Here is a 15,047-nt window from a genome sequence, read left to right as displayed (position 1 = left end):
AGTGAAATTTATGTTGCTTAGGGGTGTGTTTTTTTCACACCCTGAGAGACAAATGTTTTGCCAACATAAACGGTACTGTAGACATGGCCTAAGGTAAAACAGCATGGTGTCTTTAAATTGCAGTGAAGGAATATACCGTAGTTCTATTTTGGAACTGTGAAGGCTACATTTTAGGCAGGGCTTGAGAAATCCACTTGCCCAGGGCTAATAAGAATCTTTCCTGGGCAAAAGCCATCAACTTCTAAAAAACTTAAGGTTTCATTTCGGTGAAGAAAAAGTTTTAATTCTTATGGTTGCAAAGAAAATGTGATCCAAATGTCTAATAATGCAGTGCCATCTTAAGTCTGCAGCCAGACTGCTTGAGTACCTCTGCTATTGCTGATCGCTTTCCTAGATTTCAGCAGCCTAAAAACTGACTTGCCAGTTTTCACTGTGGCTTTTTAGAACTCAGCAGGCAGCAGTGAAACTGACAGGCATTAGATCAAATACACGCCACTGTTACTTGAAAAGACTGAGTAGCAGTGAAGGCAGGCACTGATGATATTCACTGAGGAGGTTGAGTAGAAAATGAGGCTGGAGTAAAGCAGCTAAAAGAGACACCCCCTCACAAAACAGGAAATTGGAAGAGGGAGACTGAGTAGCAGAGAATCTCACTCACCATTCTAGCCGGAAGCTCTGGGTTAGGGGAGTGAAGGGGGAGGGGGAGAGAATACCCCTCCCATCCAGTAGCCAGAAAGGGGTGGAGTGGGGGGTCTTCAAGATGATCAGACACCAATTAGGCAGAGGGTGACATGGAAGATGAAGACCTAAACAGAGTTCAGTGACACATACTGTTCTCTAAATGTCTACAAAGACAACTGGCTTGCGTAAATTCTAATTCTTACGCTACTGAACAATAAAAAAAATTATCTAGGTTTATGCCTCGTTATCTTGGACTTTTAGCCACCAAATTGTGGAGTGACTCACCCACTTTGCATTGCTGTGTGCGGCTTTCTCTTACAAAGAATGGGGATTTCATACCTTTAAGTCGATAGTCGCATCAAATTAGTTTCCTTTCATTTTATTTCATAGTTGCTACTATGGGAGTACTCTATCTTTTGCTCTCTCTCCTTCCCATAAACTGCATGGATATCCAGAACCTATCCATTTTAGCACTACTGTGTAAACGATGAATTAATCTTCACATCACTCTCTTATGAATGAATTAAGTAATATTCTCATTTTACAGATAAGGAAGATGAAGCACAGAGAGTCTAAGCAAGTTTCCCAAGTTCATACAGGAATCATAGCCAGGAACAGACTCTAAACCTCACAAAACCCAGCCCTATACTACAACCAATGAGCTGTTTGAGCTTTTTTTTTTTTTTTTTTTTTTTTGGTATTTGTCTCTCAAGAATGAACAAAAACAGGATCTCTTGAGGCACACATGTAAGCCATTGTGAGCTAGGACTCTGATATTATTTGTACTAATTTTGTAGTACATTTTCCTTCAAAATGGTTTTATCTGAAATAAAGCTCTGCTCTACTTATACTGGAATAAGGAACGAGATAAATCTATACAGTTGAGAGAATATTTTCAGACTTCAGTAAGAGCAGACACTTTGCTTCCTAGCTAAAAAAGCCTCATCTTGTGACTCCATCTTCAAGAAACAATTTGAGCTTTGAGGATTTCAGGTCTGAAATGAAAATAAGGTAGACTATTAAGCCAAGTTCCATGCTGACTTCCACCCTGATTCATCCCATTTAATTAAATGGGTTGTAAATCAAAGCAAAATTTGGCTCTAAGCACATTGCAGAACCCTCCCCATTACTGAACTCTATCCATTACTGTCTAAGGTTAAGCACGTGTCATCATAGCTGTGTTGGTCTCAAGATACTGAAGAGGTAAAGTAATATCTGGGCTTGGCTACACTTACAAGTTGCAGCGCTGGTGGAGGCTTTCCAGCGCTGCAATTACACCCCGTCCACACTTGCAGGGCACAACCAGCGCTGCAACTCCCTGGTTGCAGCGCTGGCTGAAAACCCATCCCGGCAGGGGTATAAGGAATGCAGCGCTGGTGATCCAGCGCTGCTCAGCAGGTGTGGACACTCACCAGCGCTTTAAGTGTCCTCCAGGGAATAAGGAGTTATCCCAGAATTCCTGTTCAGCCACTCTGCTCATCAGTTTGCACTCTACTGCTCTTGCCTCAGGTGACCAGCCCTTTAAATGCCCCGGGAATTTTAAAAATCTCCTTCCTGTTTGCTGCAGCCAGGTGTGGAGTGCAATAAGTTAATCTTTCCAGGTGACCATGCCTCCACGTGGCAAACGAGCCCCAGCATGGAGCAATGGCGAGCTGATGGACCTCATCAGTGTTTGGGGGGAGGAATCAGTGCAGGCACAGCTGCGCTCCGGCCGTAGGAATTACGATATCTTTGAGCAGATATCAAGGTCCATGCTGGATAGGGGCCATGATCGGGACGCACTACAATGCAGGGTGAAAGTTAAGGAGCTGCGGAGTGCCTATTACAAAGCCCGCGAGGGTAATCGCCGATCCGGAGCTGCCCCCACGACCTGCCGTTTTTACAGGGAGATGGACGAGATACTTGGGGGTGACCCCACTGCCAATCCCAGGACAACGATGGACACTTCTGAGCAGGCTGGGGGACAGGAGGAGGAGGCGGCGGCGGGGGGGGTGAGGAAACCACGAGTGAAGCTACTGGGATGGGGGAAGACACCCCAGAGTGGGCATGCAGCCAGGAGCTCTTCTCAAGCCAGGAGGAAAGTACCCAATCGCAGCAGCCAGCAGTTGCAGAAGGACAAGCAGAGGAGCGGGTTAACGGTAAGCGGCTTTTATTTTCTGGGTGGAAATGTTTCTGGAGAGGAAGGGGGGTTATGGCTGCATGCATGCCAGCCTCTAGATGTGGAATAGCCCGTTGATGTGGTCTATCACGTCGCGGTAATCTGCTTCAGTTATCTCAGCAAAAGTTTCAGCCAGAGCGTGGGCAATATGCCTGCGCAGGTTTATAGGGAGAGCCACTGTGTTTCTTGTCCCAGTCACGCTGACGCGTCCGCGCCACTGTTCCGCGAGTGGGGGGGGGGATCATTTCTGAACACAGGCAAGCCACGTAGGGTCCCGGGCGGAATCCACATTGCTGTAAAAGAGCCTCCCGCTGTCCCCTAGTGACTCGCAGCAGGGAGATATCTTGCAGGATTAACTCCTGTGAAAAATGTTGGGAGACTCTTTAGTGAAGAGATAGGTAGATAGTGAAGATCACCCCTGCAGCTGCATCTTCACTCAACCCCTCTATCACTCCAGATTACCCGAAGCAACCAGCTCCCCTCTATCAATCAAGCCCCACTTCTCCCTGTATAAGCACCCCTCACTCACCATTTCGTGGCTTCTGTCGTGTTATGCGTGTGGGAAAAGAATGTTAAAGTGCGAACTCCCTCAGTGTAACAATTCATGTCTGGAGATAGTGGATACAATGCTGCCCCTGTTAAATGTTTCATTTCTGGGTTTCTACAGTGACCTTGACTCCTGGAGTGGGCAGATGTTCCACAGCACAGAGGCTACAAAATTTGAGAAAAAATCCCCGAAAGAGCAAAGAGGACATGCTGAAGACTGTTCTTCATCACTCTGCTGCAGAGAGAAAGGAACTGAAGGAGTGGCGAGAGAAGGAAAGCATGATCCGCCAGAGACATTGGCGTAGAAATGCTGTGGCAAAGAGGAAAAGCACAAACCAGCTGCTAGAGATCCTGCCGAGCCAAGCGGACTCTCTCAAGGCTATCGTAGCCATGCAGGCAGAGCAGTCCCATGCTGCCCCACAGCCCCCCCCGTCCCAAAGCTTTTTTCCTTGTGCCCCAATGTCAGCTCAAACCGCCTTTCCCCAGCATTCAGTTTCTTACCACCACCAGCTGCCTCCAACACCTGTACGTTCACCAACCAGCCCTGATACCTACCACCCTTACCCTCTGCACTCAACCCCCATCACCATGCAGTATATGCACCCTGAAGTGCAGGATTCGTTAAACAGCACTCCAGACAGGACATAGGCAAACTTGTGACTGTACAGTTCACCAACCCACACCCCTTCCCTCTTGTGTTCATGAAATGTTGTGTGTCTGTCTGTCAAGGAATTTTTTTTCTTTACAATAAAACAATTCTTGGCTTTGAAAACAGTCTTTATTATAGCAGATAGTGAAAGATACCTTAGCCCAGTAAAGAAAGAGGCACTGCAAATCATTTTAGGGATAATAGAATAACAGTGTAAACAGTGCAATTCACTCCCATGCAAGGCAGCAAACATTACTGTTGGCTTTCAGCCTCAAATTCTTCCCTCAAGGCATCCCTAATCCTTGTAGCCCTGTGCTGGGCCTCTCTATTAGCCCTGCTCTCTGGCTGTGCATATTCAGCCTCCAGGACTTGAACCTCGGTGGTCCATGCCTCACTGAATGTTTCACCCTTCCCTTCACAAATATTATGGAGGGTACAGCAAGCGGATATAACCGCGGGGATGCTGCTTTCCCCCAAGTCTAGCTTCCCATATAAGCAACGCCAGCGTGCCTTTAAACGGCCAAAAGCACACTCCACAGTCATTCGGCACCGGCTCAGCCTGTAGTTGAACCGGTCCTTGCTCCTGTCAAGCTTCCCTGTATAGGGTTTCATGAGCCAAGGCAGTAACGGGTAAGCGGGGTCTCCAAGGATCACAATGGGCATTTCGACGTCCCCTACTGTGATCTTCCTGTCTGGGAAAAAAGTCCCTGCCTGCATCTTCCTGAACAGGCCACTGTTCCGAAAGATGCGTGCATCATGCACCTTTCCAGGCCAGCCTGTGTAAATGTCAATGAAACGCCCGCGGTGATCCACAAGCGCCTGGAGAACCATAGAGAAATACCCCTTACGATTAACGTACTCTGATGCCAGGTGGGGGGGGGCCAGAATAGGAATATGCGTCCCGTCTATCGCCCCTCCACAGTTAGGGAAACCCATTTGTGCAAAGCCATCCACAATGTCCTGCACGCTCCCCAGAGTCACGGTCTTTCTTAGCAGGATGCGATTAATTGCCTTGCAAACTTGCATCAAAACGATTCCAACGGTCGACTTTCCCACTCCAAACTGGTTCCCGACCGACCGGTAGCTGTCTGGATTTGCCAGCTTCCAGATTGCAATAGCCACCCGCTTTTCCACCGTTAGGGCAGCTCTCAATCTTGTGTCCTTGCGCCGCAGAGTGGGGGCGAGCTCAGCACACAGTCCCATGAAAGTGGCTTTTCTCATACGAAAGTTCTGCAGCCACTGCTCGTCATCCCAGACTTCCATGACGATGTGATCCCACCACTCAGTGCTTGTTTCCCGAGCCCAAAAGCGGCGTTCAACGGTGCTGAGCATTTCCGTGAATGCCACAAGCACTTTAGTGTCACACGCGGCAGGAGAATCGATATCGATATCATCGTCAGACTCCTCGCTGTCACTTTGGAGCTGAAGGAATAGCTCGACTGCCAAACGTGTTGTGCTGGCGACACTCATCAGCACAGTCCTCAGCAGCTCGGGCTTCATTTCCCAAAGAAATCGCGATTCACACACAGAGCAGACACTCACAATGGCGCCAAACGTTGCCAGAAAGACAGAATGCTGGGATGTGAAGCGATGCACCACGGGGCGTTGGAACAGGAAGCGGAATGACCCACACACTTCCTTCCCCTTCCCACAATACTCAGCGCCAAAACGGCGCCAAAACGGGACGAGGTGCTCTGTGGGATAGCTGCCCACAATGCACCTCTCAATACAGCGCTGGAAAGTGCTGCAAGTGTGGCCACACTGCAGCGCTGGTAGCTGTCAGTGTGGCCACACTGCAGCGCTGGCCCTACACAGCTGCATGACCAGCGCTGTAACTCCCAGCGCTGCAACTTGTAAGTGTAGCCAAGCCCTCTTTTACTGTACCAACTTCTGTTGGTGCAAGAGAAGCTTTCAAGCTATAGAGAGCTATTCTTCAGATAAAAAAGATTAGCTCTTTCACCAACAGAAGTTGTTCTGACAAAAGATATTACCTCACCCACCTTGTCTCTCTAAGGTTGAGCATACCAGGTAAAATAAGGTATGAATTTGCAAGTAATCCTCTTGTAAATTGTTTTAATGTCATTTTTACAGTCTAAATAGAAGTGTAAGAAATGAGCCGACACTTCACTGAAAGTAAGAAAAGGCTTACAAATTTGATTGACTTGGCTTCCAGAGAATCTAGAGATTGATAAGACACTTTGCTGGATAGCTTATGGATCTTTGGATGTTCAACCTTTTGTAAAGCATGCTAGCATTAAGTCAATGCAAAGGCAAAAGACAATTTGCTACACCATCTACAGTATTTACTGTATATCAAACCTTCAGAAAAAAGTTTAAGCAACCAGAGTTTTAGGAAACCAGAGTTCTAAGGGACAAAAACTGCAATGTACTCAGATAACACTTCCCTGATGTTAAAGAGAAGACTGTACAATTATCTAGGCAGCCTTGGTGCATAACACCAAATCTAGTGATTTTTATATCAAGCACAGCTATTGGTAATTGTGTTAATTAAAAGTTCATCTTCAGGGTTCAAATAGAAACTTTTTTTTATTTGAGCAAAATCCAGGGATGCTTGGGTGTAACTGATGTTTGTTAGAGAAGGAAGATGCAAAAGAGTCCAGATGTCATGTAGTGTGTGCGTGCTGCATATTTTCCTTTTAAAAGTGTACAAGCTATATACCACTTTTACCTATCAAAACAAAACATGAGATATTATAAACATGCTGTTAGAGTCTTAATTTATTCAGTTATGAATTTGGTAACTCTTATTGTTCTGGATACAGCTGCTGTAAGTAAGGTAATCTTGATAGTAGCTTGTGTGCTTCATTATGTTGGTAGGGGTATCCTAGGTATTGATTACTGAAACAAACTTGCTTTATGAACTAGAACTGCCGTAGTATTCTCAGAAGGGGAGTTTCTGTGAGTTAATGCTAAACTGAGTGCCAGTACTCCACCTGGACAGAGGTCTGTCTACTTAGAGCAGCTTTTATCTATTCATACAAGTTGTTAATTAGGTATAATTAAAATTAAAATAGAGTTACTAAAAATGGCTTTGTTGGGGTTCATTTTTATTGTCTCAATTTACATAGAAAAAATCAAGTTAGATTTTTTAACTGTCCACCCTTTACATTTCCTTGGGATCTGAAGCTCACACCAAGTTCTTTCCATTTTGCACATCATTACCAGCAATAAAGGTCCTGTTGGTGCCACTAGGCCTGAGTAAACCAAAATTGTGACTTTGGGCCTATGTGACCCAAAGTACCTTTATGTAAAGTGCTTTTGTTAGCCTTACTAAACTTTTGTAACCTTTTGTGTTATGTGCTAATTACTGGCAGTGGCAAGGTTGCTTGATACTAGATGTAGCCAATATTAAATAAGATAGGCGGAAAGCAGGTGCTGTAATTAAAGTTATATGCATGAGAATGTAGCCCCCACGGTGGGAAAGTACAGATAACTGATCACAGAAAAGTTGCTAACGAGCTAAGGTGGTTTTTTTGCCAAGTATGACTTAACTGCTTCATGTGATTGCTATTGCAAAGTGTATTTGCTGCATGGGAATGAAAGGTGGGGGGGAGAGGAGGAGTGTGGGGGTGATGGGAATGTTTAACTGAAGTTCTGTATAAAGAGAGGAAAACCGCTTGTATCGGTGTGCAGGATTTGAGAATGCTTTTTCTCCCTGGCACCTATTTGGGCTCAAATAAACCTGGTTTTGCTTCTCCACCCTGGTGTGATAATTAGTGCGACGCACACCGGGCAACGAACCCTGCTGTTGCTCCGCCTCGGGCTCTTTGAGCCGGCAACAGTCCTGCAAACCAGTTTGGCCCTCAACACCACTTAAGTTATCCAGTTGCCTTCAGCGGGGTTGTACATACATAGATGACTAAGTGGAATTACAAAGAATTGTCTATTTAGGCTTTTATAACATGCCTATCACCATAGTAACTTCACACTTAGATCCAATGGTAACAGGCACTGAAAAAAACCCTAAAATAGTATTAAGTTCCTTAGAAATATTTTCAAATTGAAACAGTCTTCATTCCCATGTAAGAATAAATTGCTTGTTTTGATATTTTTGTGAAGAACTTATTGTGGGCAAGCAAAGTCAATTAAACGTTTTGCATTATATTTTCAATTCAATGAAGTTAATGACCATTGATAGCTCTTAGGGTAGTCAGCTCCTGATCCAGCCCCTGAAGAAGTTCAGTCTCTCGCGCTAATGATTTTTCTCCCTATTGCTCTACAGTTCAGGAGGGAAGGTAGCCCCTTCAGGTAGCTAGGGCCAATCCCATGGAAAGTTCTGAACAGACCTTTAATAGAATCCTGTACCTTTTTTCAGGATATAGGACTTTATTTTTAGATATGATAAACAAAGAAACAGAATCTAGCACTCTCTCTCTCTCTCCTGACTGTGTTGACAATGCACTACCAACAGGCACAAGAAGTGTTGGCTCTTATTTATCCCTGAAGTGGCCAGACATGATTGAATACTCACAAGACACAAAATGTGTTCACATTCTATGCACTTTTCAGAGTATAACTACCCTCTTAGTCAACACATCCCTGATTCTGAATCATGTTAGTACCTGGAAATCTATGTTTAATCATAAAGTGGGCACAATGGACTCCTTTTGTTTTCTCTCTCCTTATAGCTCGGCAGTAATTCACAAATATGTTCCATTTTGTGGACAACAGTGTATGTGGTGGGTGGGAGGTTAAATGTATTGATTAGATTGATTGCCAGAGCATAGTAAGCAGAGGGACAGGTATTACTATAAATTACTATTTAAAATTCTGTCTGTGTTGTAATAGTATTGCTATGAAAAGGTGTTTCTAAAGCACCTATCACAATATCTAGACAGGGCACATGATTAAGGATTTTAGCTATTCTTGTGCAAAGCAGGCCCAAACTGTTCCACCCTTCCGTTCTATCCATAGTTACTATTTCCCAGAAAACTAGAGCATTGCGTTTGCTTGCAAAAATCCTTAGTAATGAAGAAGGGAAGGAAAATAATGGTTTCTAAACTGTATTTGCCAGCTTTCGATGAGATGTCAACTGCCAAACATCATCTCCTCTTGAGAGAGTTACCCAACACCCATATTTAAAGAGTTATTCTTTAAAAATAATTGTTTATACTGTTAATTGTTTGAGTATATTTTTTTCACACTGAAACATGCAAATACAGACTAATACATGTGCATGGCTCTTTATAGCAAATAAACTCACTAAAAGATTCTTGGAGGGGAAAAAAACATAGGAAAGTTACATACCGTAGTTGTGTAAGCAATTTCAGAATGCTGAAGAGTTCACATTTTTAGTCACCTAACAGGAATCTATAAAACTCATTTTTGTTCAGTTTTGTGGAAAAAAATTTCAAATGTACAAATTCACAACTGGATTGAAAAAGCTATTCTGGGCAAAATTTTAAAAAATGCTTAAGTCCCACTGACTTTCAATGAGGCTTACATTTCTAAGTACGTAGGTCACTTCTGATAATGGGACTTGGTGTCAGCAGCACACCTGGCTCCAGGCCTGGTCACTAGGCAACCCAACAAGCTCAGCTGGTCCCAATGAGCCTTCTCCAAATGATCATGCTTCGTAACTGGGCAGGAAATTCTACGGCTGCTATGTAGGCCTGGTCTTAGCCACATGGAGGTCCCTTCTGGAATGACAATAGCCGAAGCCCAGCTCACTTGAGGTCTTAGTTGGGACCTTACAGGAACTGCAGGCTCAGACTGCATCACTTTGAGATCAAAATGCAGTCCTGCAGGCTCAGGTGGGGCCCATGAAATGCAGGCCCAGGCTATCACAATACAAGACAGGAATGCTGCCCTCCAAGCCCAGGTACAAGACCAGGCAGCAGCTGTGTCCCCCCCAAGCCTCACATCTACTGCCCATTAGCCCAAGGTCCCGCTCCTGACAAGTTCACTGGGGACTGTGCCAAATTCCACAGATTCTTGAATTAGTGTCACCTGCTATCATACCCCACAGATCGGTCCAGAGTAGCATTTGTGATTACCCTACTTACTGGAGAGGCCTAGGCATGGACTTTCCCCACTACTGGAGGGGTCTAGCCCTCTTCTCAAATGCTTCAAGGAATCTGACCAGGCAATGGCATGCATTTTTGACAACCCTATGTCAGTCACTGGGCATTAAATCAAATCACTGTACACAATCAAAATCCAGCAGGGGGACGAGCTCCAATCCAGGTATGGCCATTTTGGATGTCTGGACTCTGTAATATGCCCACTAACTTCCAACAGTTCACGAATGGCATCGTCAGGGATATATCCCTGAGTAGTTTATGATCATCTACCTAGATGACATTCTCATCTTCTCTGAAAATCAAGAACTTCATAACCATCACATATATAGCTTTAGATCAGCTTCCCCAGAATCAACTCGACACCAAGCCTGAAGAGCGTGAATTTCACAAGGACTGCCTGGTCGTTCCCTTAACATCCCTCCTCAAGAAGGGAGCCAGATTCGCCTGGCTAGCCAACATGCAGACTGCATTTTATCACCTGAAAGGAGTCTTCACATCCACTTCTATCCTAAACCACCCAGACCCCACTTGGGCCTTCATCACAAACTGATGCCTCACACTTTGCAATGGGTGCAGTCTTTTCTCAATTCACTGGTCCCCACCAGCTACTTCACCTCGTGCCCTTTTCTCCCCGAAACCGATGCCCACAGAGAAAAAATAGGACACTAGAACAAGAACTCCTGACTATCAGGGCTGCCTTTGAGGAACTGCACACTTCTTTGAAGTGGCCTGTGCCCCCGCCCATGTGCAGACCAATCACAGAAACCTAGAGCACCTACAGACAGCTTAACAGTTAAGCCAATGCCAGATCCATTGGGTGCCTTTTCTATCCAGATTCAATTTTACAATCACCTATCGCTCGTGGACTAAGCGTGGGAAAGCAGACCTGTCCCACAAGGGTGAGCACCACAAAGTAGAGGAAGAAGCTCTTTCAACTGTTATCAAGCCCTCCCAGTTTATTAGAGGAATGGGTGAGGGCCATCTGATAATCACCATCTGTTCTCTGCTCCCCAGCAACTCACTGACAGCCAATCTGCCAGTCCCTGGAAAACTCGGGCACCTCCCTTGAGTCAAGCTTCCTTCTACAGCAAGGTCTCCTCTACCATGGGGATACTGAAGGAAAGCCTCAACTCCAAGTATTGAGGTTGTGCCACAACTCCCCCATGGCAGGACATTTTTGGGCAGTTTAAGACTGGGAACCTGATTTCCGGGTATTTCTTGTGGCCAACCTTATGAAAAGACATCAAGGACTACATTAGGATGTGTGATCTCTGTGCCCATGCTAAAAGACCATACAAGACCAGTGGGCTTTCTCCATTCTCTTCCCACACCTACATGTCCTTAGGCACTCTGTGGTCCTGACAGTTGTGGACTTCCTGACAAAAATGACCCATTTGAACCCTGCAGTAGGCTTCCATCAGCCTGTGAAACAGCACAGCAATTCTTGGAACATGCCCACATGCCTAAACACATTTTTAATCAGGGTGCCCAATTTGTTTCCTGGTTCTAACAGGTCTTCCTCCACCTTCTTGGCATCAAGACCCTCATTTCAACTGCCTACCACCCTCAGACTTATTGAACTGAAGTGTCAACCAGACAGTGGAACAGTATCGCTGATTTTTTTTGAATTTTCATTAACATGATTGGGTTCCCCTATTGCCAGGCCAAATTCACTTACAATATTGCAACCCACATCTCCACCCAGCAAAGCCCATTCTTTGTCAACTTTGATTTTCAACCTTGGTTTCACCCTGAACTGTGAGAAGGCTCCCCTGTTCCAGCAGCCACACACTGGGTATTCCATCTCCAACAAATTCATCAGGAGCTCATGGAGTATTTAGTGGCTGCCAAGGAGTCTCATAACAGTTATTCTGATAGACATCAGCAAGCAGCCCCGGACTTAAACATAGGTGATAAGATGGGGCTTCCTGCCCAAAACTTGGTCAACCTGTCCCTCTGCCAACCTCGACCCCTCTCAGATGACCCAGAAAATAAATCCATTGAGTTCAAACTCCAGCTCCCAAAGTCCCTCAAGAGCTACTCAGTCTTTCATGTCGTCTTTCCCAAACCACTCCTCAACAACCCCTTCCTCAGACAGATGGATCCACTGCCACCACCCATAATGGCCTTGGGGCAGGAATAATGTGAGGTCCAGCAAATCCTCGATTCCCAACAGGTCAGAGGTAAGATCCAGTACTTAGTGGACTGCAAGGCATACAGGCCAGAGGAGCAATCCTGGAAGACCACAGAAAACATCCACACCCACATCCTGTTACAGGAATTTTACCAAGAGTACCATGACAAAACAGGGCCAAGGGCCCCTAGAAGTAGCCCTAGGGGAGAGGGTACTATTAGGAGAACAGCTAGCTCCCAGCACGGTTGCTAGGCAACCCAGCAAGTTCAGTTGGGCCCAGTGAGCCTGCTCCAAAGAGTCATGCTTCCTGATCCAGCAGGAGAGCCTGCAGCCTGCTACTTGAGCTTGCAGTGGCAGCTGCACAGCTGCTGCTCAACACGTACCACACCCACAGCTGTGCTTGTCCTGCTGAGGCTTCCAGCCCTAGCTCCTGTCCCGCTCCAGCCATGCCTCCTGTCTGCTTCAGTCCAGTCTTTGGCCCCCTGTTCTGCCCCTGATCTTGAATCCAGTTCAGACCCTTTGGCTTGGCTTCTCGACCCTGACTTTGGCTTCAACCTCAGCCTGGTACCTAACTCCTGGATCTACACTTGCCACTTCTCTGAACTGCCACTGCAACAATCACAGAAAGTCCAGCTGCACCTATTAAGTAGGCTGCCCACCCCCTGGTAGCTTACGCTTGGGTTCCTAAATTGGGCACTTTTGAAACTTTTACCCTCTGTTATTATGAGAGCGATTCTTTTTCCTTTAAAGTCAATGGCAAGATTCCTATTGGCTGCAGTAGTGCAGGATCAGACTATTTCTTCATTGCTAAAAATATCACAACACTAAGTTTAATTGTACATCCACCTCAGTACTAATATGTGACCTGCATTAACTTTAAGGAGAGTCACAAGTACAGGAAAAGTTCCTAAGAGACACACACACACACACACACACACAACTGAAAAGAAAGTCAGATATGAAGCATGCATAGGACTGGATTAAGGCTATTTGGAGCCATGGACACACCCCTCACAGGGCTGCCACATATGCCCTCCTGGGGATGGTAGTGGACATCCACACAAGAGCCATCTAAGGGGTTAGTGTCAGGCCCTTCATGCAGGCTGGGACCACACTCCTCAGACTACTTGAAATAGGAAGCAGTGCTCTAGAGAGGTCTGTCCCACAGAAGCCTCAGCCCCATGCATCCCTCTGTGCAGGGCTGTCTGCCTACCACCCACCACCCCAGCAAAGCCAGAATAATAATAGTGATGTTAGTGACAGGCCTCCCACTAACCCATACACACTCCTCTGTTGGGTGGTCTTGGCAGCTCCCCCCCAAGAACAGCAGGTAGGAATGGGGCTGTTAGCTCCTCTTACAATTACTGTTTCAGAATATGTGCAAACTCAGGAAGTCATCATTACTGCATCAGTTACACATTTTAAAAGGTTTTCTTCACAACAGGAGCAAGAAACATTTTTTAAATGAAATTACAGGATTTAAGAACCAGGGACTTAAACATGTACCCACAGTGCATATATACATTCAGTTTGGCCCTGAATGGACAGTAACTGTTTGTTTAGCTTATACAGAAAGAAGAATAGATGGCCAGTGGGAATTACTGAAAACTTGTTTCTTATTTCTAAAAATTCTCAACTTCCAATCAGCTTTAACCATCCTCTCACTTTCCCGTCTCATTCGTTACATGAATTTTCAACCTGGGTACCATGAACAGGTGTCAGTAAATGGCAACCACCCTGGACATTTCTATATTGCTAGAAAGGTCTTTCTAAATTGACAAGAAGATCTTGACTACATGGGAAGAGGAGGGAAAAGAACATCAGTATAATACAAGTTGAGAATCATTGATTACATCAGCTTGTTGTATCGTGCCTTAAATTAGGCACCAAATCTGTATCTATGCAGGCAAACCCACATGGAGTCTAATTTAGCCTGAATATACTCTGAAGCAGGGGCCACGGCTTCCTTTGTTTGCATAATGTCTAGCAAAATGCCTGATTGGGACCTCCAGGCATTATTGTAATAGAAATAATATTAAGACAAACTGTATAAAATCAGCAACTTTGAAGCAAATGCTCAAATGTTCCTGTGTAAAACTATAGCAACTGATGGTTTTCAGAAGTGTTTTGAAAAATTTTAAAAAGTGGATATATCCGCATTTGGTATTCAGAGTGGAATTCAATTTTCAGCCAATTTTTTTTATTTTAAGTCCAGTTTGTTTAGCTATTCGCCTTTTTTAATGTAAACATCTTTTCCTTCATGATTAGTGTCATGTCCAGTAACTGCTGACAAAAATATAGATCCGAGCATGATTTTAATTAGATTCTTCTTACACTCTTACATGCCTTATATATCATTTTACGGTATCAATCTAGGATTTTCTTATTTTAACGCTAACTAGTTATTTACATCGATGTCAGAAGAATTAACCTTGTGTATTCCCTGGATTCCAATCAACTTGTTTCTAACAAAGTTCCCATAATATGTATATAGTTTACAGGAGCAATAATATTCATGTGCCGTAATTCAGTTAAAATTAAGATTTCCAGTATGTTGCTTTACACAGGACTTGGGTACTGTGGCATCTGATCTATATTAGCAAACAAGAGAGTCTATTTACTTTTGGATGGAGCTCCAACGTCTGTCTTTGACTACATGCCTGTTTTATGATGGTCATCATAATACCTAGCACTTACATAATAGTACACAGGGCTGAAAGATCCATTCACCAGTGACAAGCATGAAGTATTCCATAGAAACTGGAGGCAGCTTAAGCCTTCAATTTAGCACACACAAAAAAATGCAATTTTTCATTTAAAAAAGTTTCTGTGATT

At 44.7% G+C, this 15,047-nt stretch overlaps 1 protein-coding gene across 3 annotated transcripts in view; it reads right to left on the bottom strand.

Moving 5' to 3' along the window:
• Nucleotides 1–15,047, bottom strand: part of CDC42BPB (CDC42 binding protein kinase beta) — a 121,302-nt gene that overhangs the window by 71,268 nt on the left and 34,987 nt on the right. The window lies entirely within an intron of this gene.

This window comes from Mauremys mutica, chromosome 4, assembly GCF_020497125.1.
Source record: "Mauremys mutica isolate MM-2020 ecotype Southern chromosome 4, ASM2049712v1, whole genome shotgun sequence".
Taxonomy (NCBI): Eukaryota; Metazoa; Chordata; order Testudines; family Geoemydidae; genus Mauremys; species Mauremys mutica.
This window is presented reverse-complemented; position numbering and strand designations above follow the sequence as displayed.